The sequence below is a fragment of the Physeter macrocephalus genome, chromosome 5 (genome assembly GCF_002837175.3).
Source record: "Physeter macrocephalus isolate SW-GA chromosome 5, ASM283717v5, whole genome shotgun sequence".
Classification (NCBI taxonomy): domain Eukaryota; kingdom Metazoa; phylum Chordata; class Mammalia; order Artiodactyla; family Physeteridae; genus Physeter; species Physeter macrocephalus.
This window is the reverse complement of record NC_041218.1, coordinates 100,702,208-100,713,236: the sequence shown is the minus strand read 5'-3', so window position 1 is coordinate 100,713,236 and position 11,029 is coordinate 100,702,208.

Genomic DNA, 11,029 nt, shown 5'->3' with positions numbered 1-11,029 from the left:
ACCAAAGAAAAAGAGAAGCTGGGTAAAAGCATGCAGAGAAAAGAAACAACTTATGTTCAGGGTAACAGCAAAAAGAAAGGCAGGTGACTTCTCCTAAAGCACAAAGGAAGCCAGATTGATGAAAATGAAATCTTCTGTTTAAATGCTGAAAGAGGGCTTCCCTGGTGGCGCAGTGCTTAAGAATCCACCTGCCAATGCAGGGGACACGGGTATCGAGCCCTGGTCCGGGAAGATCCCACATGCCGCGGAGCAGCTAAGCCCATGCGCCACAACTACTGAGCCCGTGCTCTAGAGGCTGCAAGCCACAACTACTGAAGCCCGCGTGCCTAGAGCCCGTGCTCCACAATAAGAGAAGCCACCGCAACGAGAAGCCCGTGCACTGCAACGAAGAGTAGCCCCCGTTCGCCACAACTAGAGAAAGGCTGCACTCAGCAACGAAGACCCAACGCAGCCAAAAAATAATTAATTAATAAATTTTTTTTAATGCTGAAAGACAAAGATTTCCAACCCTAAATTCTAGAGTTAGCAAATATAGACTTTACAAATGAAGATGAAATAAATCATTCCCAGAAAAAAAAAAAGAAAGCTGAGAGAAGGCATCAGTACCCTGCCGACACTGAAGAAATACTAAAGGAAGATCTTCAGGCCGAAGGGGATGATCCGAGATGAAACACGCGTCTGCAGAGAGAGATGGAGTCACCCACGTGAGTGGACCCGTGGCCAAAGACAAAAAGATTTTTAATATATTTAAGACTCTTCTTTAAAGCAAAAATAATAGCATGTGTTGTGTGTTTCACAGCATGTGTGTAAGTAAAACACATGCCACGACAGCACAACAGTGCAGATCCTGGTAACAGAATTACGTTGTTCTGAAGTTCTCATATTGAGAAGTGGTCTGATAGGAACTCTTGTTTCTTGAGAAACGGTCAGTGGGGTCACTGTAATCTTAAAGTTAAGGATAAAAACAACACACACACACAAAAAAATCTTAAAGTTAACAATGAAAACAATACAAAAAGCCAACAGAGGAAAGAAAGTGGAATAGCAAAAGATATTTAATGAATCCAAAGGAAGGCAGAAAAAGAGAAGGGGGACAAAGACTCAATGGAACAAGTAAGTAAAAAGAAAAGAGGAAAATCAGTACCATTGGGCTTCCCTGGTGGCGCAGCGGTTGAGAGTCCGCCTGCCGATGCAGGGGACACGGGTTCGTGCCCCGGTCCGGGAAGATCCCACATGCCGCGGAGGCCGCTGAGCCTGCGCGTCCGGAGCCTGTGCTCCGCAGCGGGAGAGGCCACAGCGGTGAGAGGCCCGCGTACCGGCAAAAAGAAAAAAAAAAAAAAAAAAATCAGTACCATTTAAAATAAAGTAAATAGGAAAATGGTGAACTCGATCCAATCAAAGGAATAATTAGATTAAACATTAATTAACAAAAACACTCCAATTAAAAGACAAAGATAATCGGACTACGTTTAAAAATCAAAGAAAGACCCCACTACTGGCTATTTATAAATGATGCACTTTAAATATAAACAAACCATTAGGTTCAGAGCAGAAGAATGGAATATATATATAGCAAGCAGACACTAATTATAAGAAAGTTGCAGTGGCTAAATCAATATCAGATAAAGCAGACTTCAAGAAAAACAGTACCTCCAAAGATAAAGAAAGAACTCGTTTTTTAAAGGAGAATCAAATCATCAAGAAGACAAACAATGTTAAATGTATAGTCACTTAGTTACAAAGCTGGAAAATACATGATGCAAAAACTTACAGAAATAAAAGATGAAACAGATAAATCCACAGATGTAATTGAAAAGTTTCTATTCTTCCCTCAATAATTAATTGATTGGTATTCCTTCTTTAGGAGACGGAGCCTGATTCCCCTCCTCTGAGTATGGGCTAGTCTTGGTGATTTGCTTCTAATGAATAAAGAAGGGACAGCTTGTGACTTGAGGAGTAGGTCATTAAAAGGGATTGTGGCTCCTGTCCCGGTTGCCTTCTGTCTCCGATGACATGATCTGGGGAAGCCAACTGCACGTCATGAATGAGCAGCTTGATGACCCACGTGGCGAGGAACTGAACCCTCTTGCCAACAGCCATGTCACTAAGCCATCCTGGAAGTGGGCCCTCCATCCCCAAGTGGCACGTGAATGGGAAGGACCCAAAGCAGCATCCCAAATGCTGTGAGAAACTGAACTGAGATTTAGACCAGCGCCCACATCACAGAATAACCCCTGTATAATTCAGGCCTGAGGCAGACCCAAAGCGGCATCACAAATCTTTAAAGCAGAACTGAGATTAGAACCACTGGCCACAGACAGTGAAACAGAACTTGTGGTTGGACCTAACCAAGGTGATATCCTGCTAAAAAAATACATAAATAAACAAACAAACAACAGCATCAACATTCCCCATAAGATTATAAGAGGACCCTGCACCTAGAGTCTAAAGAACATACATTTCTTGCATGGAAGACACAGCAGAAAAGCTGGGAGATTATGAGTAATTCTCCAGAGAAAAGACAGTCGACAAAGGCCAACCTCCAGACAACCCAGACGTAGAAATGATCAAAAACATAAAGTAGCTACTAAAACCAGCTCCATGAGGCCAAAGAAAACCTCCACGTGAAAGGAAAGTGCTCAACAGAGAAAGGAAACGTAAAAAATAACCCAGGGGCTTCCCTGGTGGCGCAGCGGTTGAGAGTCCGCCTGCCGATGCAGGGGAACCGGGTTCGCGCCCCGGTCCGGGAAGATCCCACGTGCCGCGGAGCGGCTGGGCCCGTGAGCCATGGACGCTGAGCCTGCGCGTCCGGAGCCTGTGCTCCGCAACGGGAGAGGCCACAGCAGTGAGAGGCCCGCGTACCGCAAAAAAAAAAAAAAAAACCCAATGAAAATTTTAGAAGAGAAAAATGTAATATGTGAAATAAAAATTCACTGGATCAGCTCAATAACAAAATGGAGATCATGAAGAAAAGAGTTAATTAACTTGAAAATAGATTAATAGAAATTATCCGATTGAAACAACGGAGAGAAGAAAAGATCCAAAATAAATGTGCTATGACCAGAGCACCAGAGGTGTACACAGCAATCTCAATGTAACATGGAAGATGATAAGAAAAGATTGGCACAGAAAGCAGAGTTTGAAAAATAATAGCTGAAAACTTCCCCAAATGGATGAATAGTGCAAATTTACAGATTCAAGAAGTGAGAAAACTTAAAGAGGATAAACTCCAGTGAAATCATACCCAAACACTTCATAATCAAACTGTGGAAAACAAAAGATAAAGAAAAAAATTTTAAAGCCAGAGAATGTAACACATTGCATAAAAGAGAACAGAAATGTTCTCTAAGAATTTTCCTTCAGAAGTAGGAAGCCATAAACAGGTTAGGAAGACAACCACAGGAGGTTTGTCAAGTAGCCAGGTGGTCGTCCAGATGTTTGCATGCAGACTTTGAGACCTGTGGCCGGTCACTAATGGGGCAAAGTGGAATGTCAAGGTTCATCCTGCCCTGGATCTGAGCCCATGGACTTCTGATGGCCTCCAAAGTTTCCATCAGAGCCAGGAAACCAGTGTCTGTACAATGTTTGGAGAAGTGGCCATCTCCACCTGCTGACTCTAGGTTGCCAGGGTGGGGATCCACAGCCTAACTGTGGCTCAAGGTTAAAAGCCACAGATAACCACGCCTGTTCCTTTTTATGGGGCCGTCATCCCAGCAGATCTTGTGCTGACGTCACTTTGTACCTGCTTTCAAGAAAACCTGTTCATTCTGTGGACAGCCCCAGTGGAGACAGTGAACTCTGTCTATAGTATAAATGTTTATACTGTGTTTCTAAGACATTCTTTGAGGCAAATTATCTGTATGTACATAGGTTAACTTTTATAAAAACTCTTCACAAATTGCATCTTATAAAATGGACACAAATACTAGTGACATTTCACCCTTCATACAGCATTGACAACTCTTTCGGTGAACACTTTGTAATTATTTTAAAAGTTTGATTGCTGATGATAGAAAACTACTTGAATGAATTAAGTATCTGGGATTAGTCCTTAAAAAACAGATGTACCCACACTTTTTAAAAAAGAACGACTTCATTGTCTAATTCTCAACTTCTTCTAAAAGGAGAACTGTCTAATTCTTAAGTGGGCCAATTAAAAAAATAAAAGAATAGGAAAAGGTATAGCATGAAGACAATAATCAAAAGAAACTGGAGTGTCTAGATTAGCATCAAATAAGCAGACTTCAGCAGAAAGAATGTTAACAAGATAAGGAGGAACATTGCATGATGATAAAGCATCAATTCACAGAATTCCAAAATATATATGCCGAACTCAGAGCCTCAAAATACACGAAGCAAAAGCTGATCAAACTGAAAGGAGAACTGATTTTTGAACTTAAAGTCTGTGGCCACTCATAGCCCGCCTGTCTCAATTCCTGGTCCGTCTCCCCTCAGCTCACCCTCTTGGGGAAACCACTCCCTGTTAAGTCCAACTGTCTGACAGCTCTTTGCACCTGTTGCTGAATACAGCTGGAGAACAGAACACGGTCATGCTAATTAGTCTTATTTTAAATTCATGACATTCCAGTGGGTCCTTAATGCTACCATTTTCCCAAGCCATTCCCCTTCCCATGCTTGTGATCTCCATTTCCCCCTTTCTCCTCCCCACCTGTGTTGGTTTTTCTCCTTTCCTCGCTGATAACTCAGGCTTTTTTTTTTCCTTTTTAGTTTCTCATGACCTCACTCACTGCTTTGGTAATTTCATCCAATCTCATTGTTTCAAGGACAAAATATATTCCTTTCTTTAGGCTGCCTAACAAATTACCACAAATGGGGTGGCTTAAAATGACAGAAATGTATTACCTCCGTGTTCTGGAGGCCAGAAGTCTGAAAGGAAGGTGCCAGCAGGGCCAGGCTTCCTCTAAGACATGAGGTAGAATCATGCCTCATCTCCCCTAGCATAGGGTAGTGCAGGCAATCTTTGGCGTTCCTTGGCTTATAGCCAGATCTCCCCAGTTTCTGCCTCTCTTCACAGGGTGTTCTCCCCTCTGTCTGTGTCTGTGTCTCTCCTCTTACATGGATACCTAACACTGGATTTAGGACCTACTCTCATCCTGTATGAGCTCATCTTAACTAATTACATCTGCAAAGACATTTAAAAATAAGTTCACATTCCGTGTGTACATGAATTTCTAGGTAACCCTATTTGATTCAGTATATTTTGCCCTCTGCCCTCCAAAAATTGACATCTGTCCTGCATACAGAATACATTCACCTCATCTTAAAATCTTCCATTCCAGAATTATCCGAAAATCTCATCTAAATAGGATCAACTCAAAAAGTTCCAAATCCCATAATCTACTTGCCTAAATGGTCCAGATGGGTGATACTGAGGGTATGACCCATCCTGGGGCAAAATTCCTCTCCATGTGTAGACCTTTTAAACTAGAAAACATGTTATCTGCTTCCAAAATGCAATGGTGGGGCAGGCATAGGATAGGCATTCCCATTTCAAAAGGGAGAAACTGGAAGGAATAAAAGGGTCATGGGTCCCAAGTCCAAAACCCAGCAGGGCAAATTCCACTAGGTTTCAGGACCTGAGAATAATCCTCTGTTGTTTGATGCTCCACCCTCGGGGCCTGCAGAGAGAAAATCAAAACAAAACAAATCAAAAACTTCCTATAAAGAGAACTTCAGGACCAGATGGTTTCATTGATAAATTCTACCAAATATATAAAGAAGAAGTAATATCAAAGACTCTATACAAACTCCCCCAGAAATAAGATATTACAAGGAAAAAGAACTACAGATTAATATCTCTCATGAACACAGATGCAAAACTTCTGAAAAAATATTTTAGCAAACCAAGTTCAGCAATATATAAAAGAATAAGATCAAGGGGCTAAGGGAAGAGATTGGGGTGGTGTGTGCTATCCCAAGAATGCAAGGCTGGTTTAACATTTGAAAATAATTCTATGTAATTCACCACGTTAATAACCTAAGAAAGAAAAGCTATATGATCATTTCCATAGATGCAGTAAAGGCATTGAACAAAAGTCAACATCCATTCCTAATAAAATGCTCTCTATGCAAAACAGGAAAAGAGAGGAACTTTGTCATCCTGATAATTGTCATCCATGCAAAACCAACAGCTTATATCATACTTGATTATAAAAGTCCGAATGCTTTTCCCCCAAGATCAGAAACAAGGATGTCCTCTTTTACCATTCCAATCAAGAATCATACTAGAAGTTCCAGCCAGTGTTACGAGACAAGAGAAGGAAAGAAAAGGCATCCAGATTGGAAAACAACGTAAAACTTCTCTATTCACAGATGACATAATACATAATAGAACTACTAGAACTGAAGAAAAAAAGAACTACTAGAACTAATAAATGAGTTTTGCACATTTGCAGGATACAAAATCAATATACCCAAATCAATGGTATACTAGCAATAAAAACTTAGAAATTTAAATCTTAAAAATATACCATTTACAATTGCATCCAAAAATATGAAATACTTAGAAATATGTATGACAAAACACATGTAAGACTTATATGCTGAAAAATAAATGGACATATACACTGTGTTCATGAGTCTGAAGACCCAGTATTATTGAGGTCAATTCTTCCCAAATTGATCTCTAGAATCAGAGAAATCCTAGACAAAATGCTGGGAGATATATATAGAGAGAGATATAGATATCTAGATATATATAGATAGATCTATCTATATTGAAAATTTGGTTCGAAAATTCATGTGAAAATTCTAAGACTTAAAAGAGCCAAAAAAAAAATTTTTTTTTTTTTAAAGAATAGGGCTTCCCTGGTGGCGCAGTGGTTGAGAGTCCGCCTGCCGATGCAGGGGACACGGGTTCGTGCCCCGGTCCGGGAAGATCCCACATGCCGCGGAGCGGCTGGGCCCGTGAGCCATGGCCGCTGAGCCTGCGCGTCCGGAGCCTGTGCTCCTCAACGGGAGAGGCCACAGCGGTGAGAGGTCCGCGTACCGCAAAAAAAAAAAAAAAAAAAAAAAGCAGGGTTGTATGTATACAACGGGATTCAACTCAACAACAAAAGAAGTGAACTATTTATTCTTCCCTGCCTCAACAGGGATAAATCTCAAAATAATTATGCTGAGTAACAGAAGCCAAACGAAAAAGAGTCCATGCTGTATGATTCCATTCATATAAAATTCTAGAAAATGCAAACTAGAGTAACAGAAAGGAGATCACTGGTTGGGAGGTGACAGGATTGGTGTCGGTGCCAGAGGCAAACCAGCTGAATGGAAAATGCCCCCCAAATCTTCCTTGCTCCCTATTGGCCAGGGAAAGACCCTATTATGCCCATGGCCAGTTTGACCACTGCATACCATCCCCAAAGAGAGCAGCAACTGGAAACATGTTAACATTTGAACTGGAGTCGGGGTGGGGGGCTCTGGTTTGGAATCCATTTGAGAATAAATCCTCTAATTTAAGGTTTGTTCGGGTGGCTCTGTAAATACAGGAATAAAATTTGACTTCCCATGTACCGGCATTACTGTGTCCGAGAGCGAATCCTTCCATGGATGCCATGAGATACACAGCAGTGCTCTTTCCTGGTCTTGGAATCAAGGTTCAGAACCTGCTGCGGGTCAGAAGCTAGCAAGGGGAGGAGGGAGCCAGCAGGTGGGCAAACACTCAGGTCTCCTGTGATCAAGGTCCCGATCTCCCTCTTAGTTCCCGAAGTGCCAGCCTTGAACGAAAGCTGCATCTGAGACAGACTCAGGAATTGCCCCCGTGTGAATGACCAGAACAGAGAAACAGCCGTTGCCCTGTAAATGACGACACGGGCACGGGAGCCAGGGCCCATGGGGACAGCAGTGCTATTGTGAGAGAAAAGGCTGTGGACAGGGAATCACTGTGCTGAGCAGAAACCTGCCTTCCACCGGGTGGGGTCCCAGAAGGCTTGTCTTCTGCTTCCAACGTGCCCGAGCCCTTTCTCTGGAAGCCCTTCATCCATCTCCAAACTGTCAGACCAAGCGGGATGGCGCTAACTCTGAAGTCCCCGGCTCTAATGCCGCTGGTGCCACTTTCCCAATCCACTTTATCAAGCTTCCCTCGCAGAATTCCACCTCCTCTGAAAGACACGTGCCAACACCCATGCCGTCCATTCCAAGGCCTCCCTCGTCCCTCCAGGCACACAGAGCTGCGGTCCTTGGACTCTCATACCCCTCCTTAAGACTCAACTCACCTCTCTGAAGCTCCTTTCGACCACACAGGAGAGTCTGTGCCCCCTCCCCTGGGTCACAAACACACTTGGTCAACTCTTCTGTGTTTCTCATGTTCACATGGCACACCGCTGTCGGGTCCCCATCAGTCTCTCCAGACAGCCTGTGAGACCCTGTGGCCAGCGCATGGAAGCGCTCAGTTTGTGGACAGATAAACTCTTAATGGTGTCATTTGTAGGTTGGGGTCATTTCCAGTGTTCTTCTCAGCAGTAATGTCCTACTGCATCCCCAAACTCAGGAGACTTACCTAGCAGGCCATCTGATGGCGGGGAAATTAGGTTCCCTTTCCCCACCCACACCTCCTCTAGCGGGAAATGGCAAAGCTTTAGGCAGAGTGGCACCGATCCCTGAAACTAGGTCCATAACATCACTCCCCTCTGGGAGTTAGGACATTTCTGTTCAGAGTCTACTGTGGTAGAAACCTGACAGCCACAACTCTGGGACGTAGAAGAGAGGGCTTGCTGCTAGGGGCAGGGAGAGACACCATAGTGTGATGTGTCCAGCTAGGGCAGAAGAGAAGCAAGGGAGGTGGATGTCATATGGAGACAAGGTGCCTGTGAGCTGCTCCAAGAAATGGGTGGCTTCTGTCATGAGGTGAAGATAACCAGGCTGACCCCAGCAATCACCCCTCATAATCAGGCCAACTGAATTTTGTTACTGAAAAGGGATATATCCCATCCTGTCTCCTGTCTGTTATGCTGTCTGCTACTTTACAATTATTCAGCAATTTATGCCAAGTACCTTCACCAGGGGAAAAGCCATCTTTCCTACTAACCACTTTACGTTAATAACCACAAACGCCAGATAAATTGGTAGTTTGACAAAATTAACTAGAATGCCACAAAATTAAGTTTTATCCCATCCAAGTCCCCAAGTCTTCCCTGCAACAACTACATTCCATGGTGGGGGGAGGAGGGGATTGTGGTTCCCTGCAGTTTTGTGAAATAAAAATGACTAAAAATTGAAACACAATTCTCCCCACATCACTGCCCCAGATTTACTTTGCAAGATTTCACGAGAAAGGTCATGAGAGTCTATAAAACGCTGTTGTGGAATGTTATTGCAAGTTACGGGGTAACCTTTAGTTTTCTTGGTCTCTGGCTTGTTCAGGGACATCCTGACGCTTAGGCGCCCCCTAGGGACTCCGCGCAGAACATTCACCTTTTCTCCAACTGCACGGCGAGGTCTGTGACTTTAGACATTCTCCCTGGGCTTCCCTTGTCCGCTACTTAGATGATGATGCTGGAAGGGGCTGGGGCTTCCCCGGTGGCTCAGTGGTTAAGAATCTCCGCCTGCTAATGGAGGAGACACGGGTTCGAGCCCCTGGTCCGGGAAGATCCCACATGCCGCGGTGCAACTAAGCCCTTGCGCCACAACTACTGAAGCCCGCCCGCCTAGAGTCCGTGCTCCCCAAAAGAGAAGCCACCGCAATGAGAAGCCTGCGCACCGCAACGAAGAGTGGCCCCCGCTACTCGCCGCAACCAGAGAAAAGCCCGTGTGCAGCAACGAAGACCCAAGGCAGCCAAAAGTGAAACAAAATAGATATAATGCTGATAAAATGTGTCACACTGACCAAAGAGCAGCTCAGCCCCCGGTATAACACTGTGCTGAACAGAGGCGGACCTGCCACCCCAAGAATCTTCTGATACAGAAACCGGCCGGAATATCAGAGTCAAGTTCTCCATGGTTAGCTATTAAGGAACACATGTTTTGTTTCAATTTTCCAATGAAATCGGAGACCCTGTTCTTGGCTGTCAAAGCAGATAACATTACAGGTACAAGGAGTGGCACAGGAGAAAGGGAACAGACAGCGATGGTTAGGGCACAGTTCACAGTAAACAGGGCAATCTAGCCTGAGTGCTGGGGAAGGAGGTAGGGGACACGAGGGGCTGTGCCTTTGCGGGCCGGGGGAGACAAGACCCTCTCTTGTTTGCCTTTCATCTGTTCTCCTTTGTAAAGCCTCAATTATTACTATTATTTATTTGTTTATTTGCTATGAGTAAATTGGCCTTCCCAATTTACTAAAAGGAGGCGACGTATGGTGATATATACATATATATATACACACACACACACACACACACACACAGAGTAGAGACCATGTGAACTTTACCCACGGCTGCGTGGAGCGCTGCCCGGGGTGGAAGAGGGAATGCAAGGTGGTCCTGATTTGCTGTTTCTACTGCAAACTGCACAAGGCTCCTCCTCCTAGACACCTATCCTCCTCCTATAGGGCAAGTATCCGTTTTCTACAGCTTCCAGGAAAGTCCGCTCCCGCGGTGATCTCGCCGCTTCCCACTGCTGATACACAAGCTCTTTGTAAGAGCCTTGAAAGTGTAATTCCAAATTCAATCCTGGACCACTGGCGTCCTCTGTTGGTCACCTAGGGAAGGGGCGCGCAGACACTGTTGAAAAGACCCGCACGGAGCCGGCCCACCAGATTCACCGAGACCTCCCGGCGCAGTGGTGCTCTCGGACTTCCCCCCTAGTGCAAAGTGCTTACATTGTACAGATGAGCGAGAATCCCAAAGTCTCCACTTCACAGCACCGCAGGACACTTAGTACAGGCATACAAAGTGACCTGAAAACATGATAGTGAAAATCACCAGTTTTAAGGACTGAGGTTATTAATCACGTTTCAGCAGTGCTGGCTTTATTGTTTTTTATATTCTTTTGTTGTGAATGTAAGCTCTATTTGAAAACAATGCCTAAAACAAGAACAGGCGAGATGTCAAATCTCTGACAAGCCCTGCTAAGGACC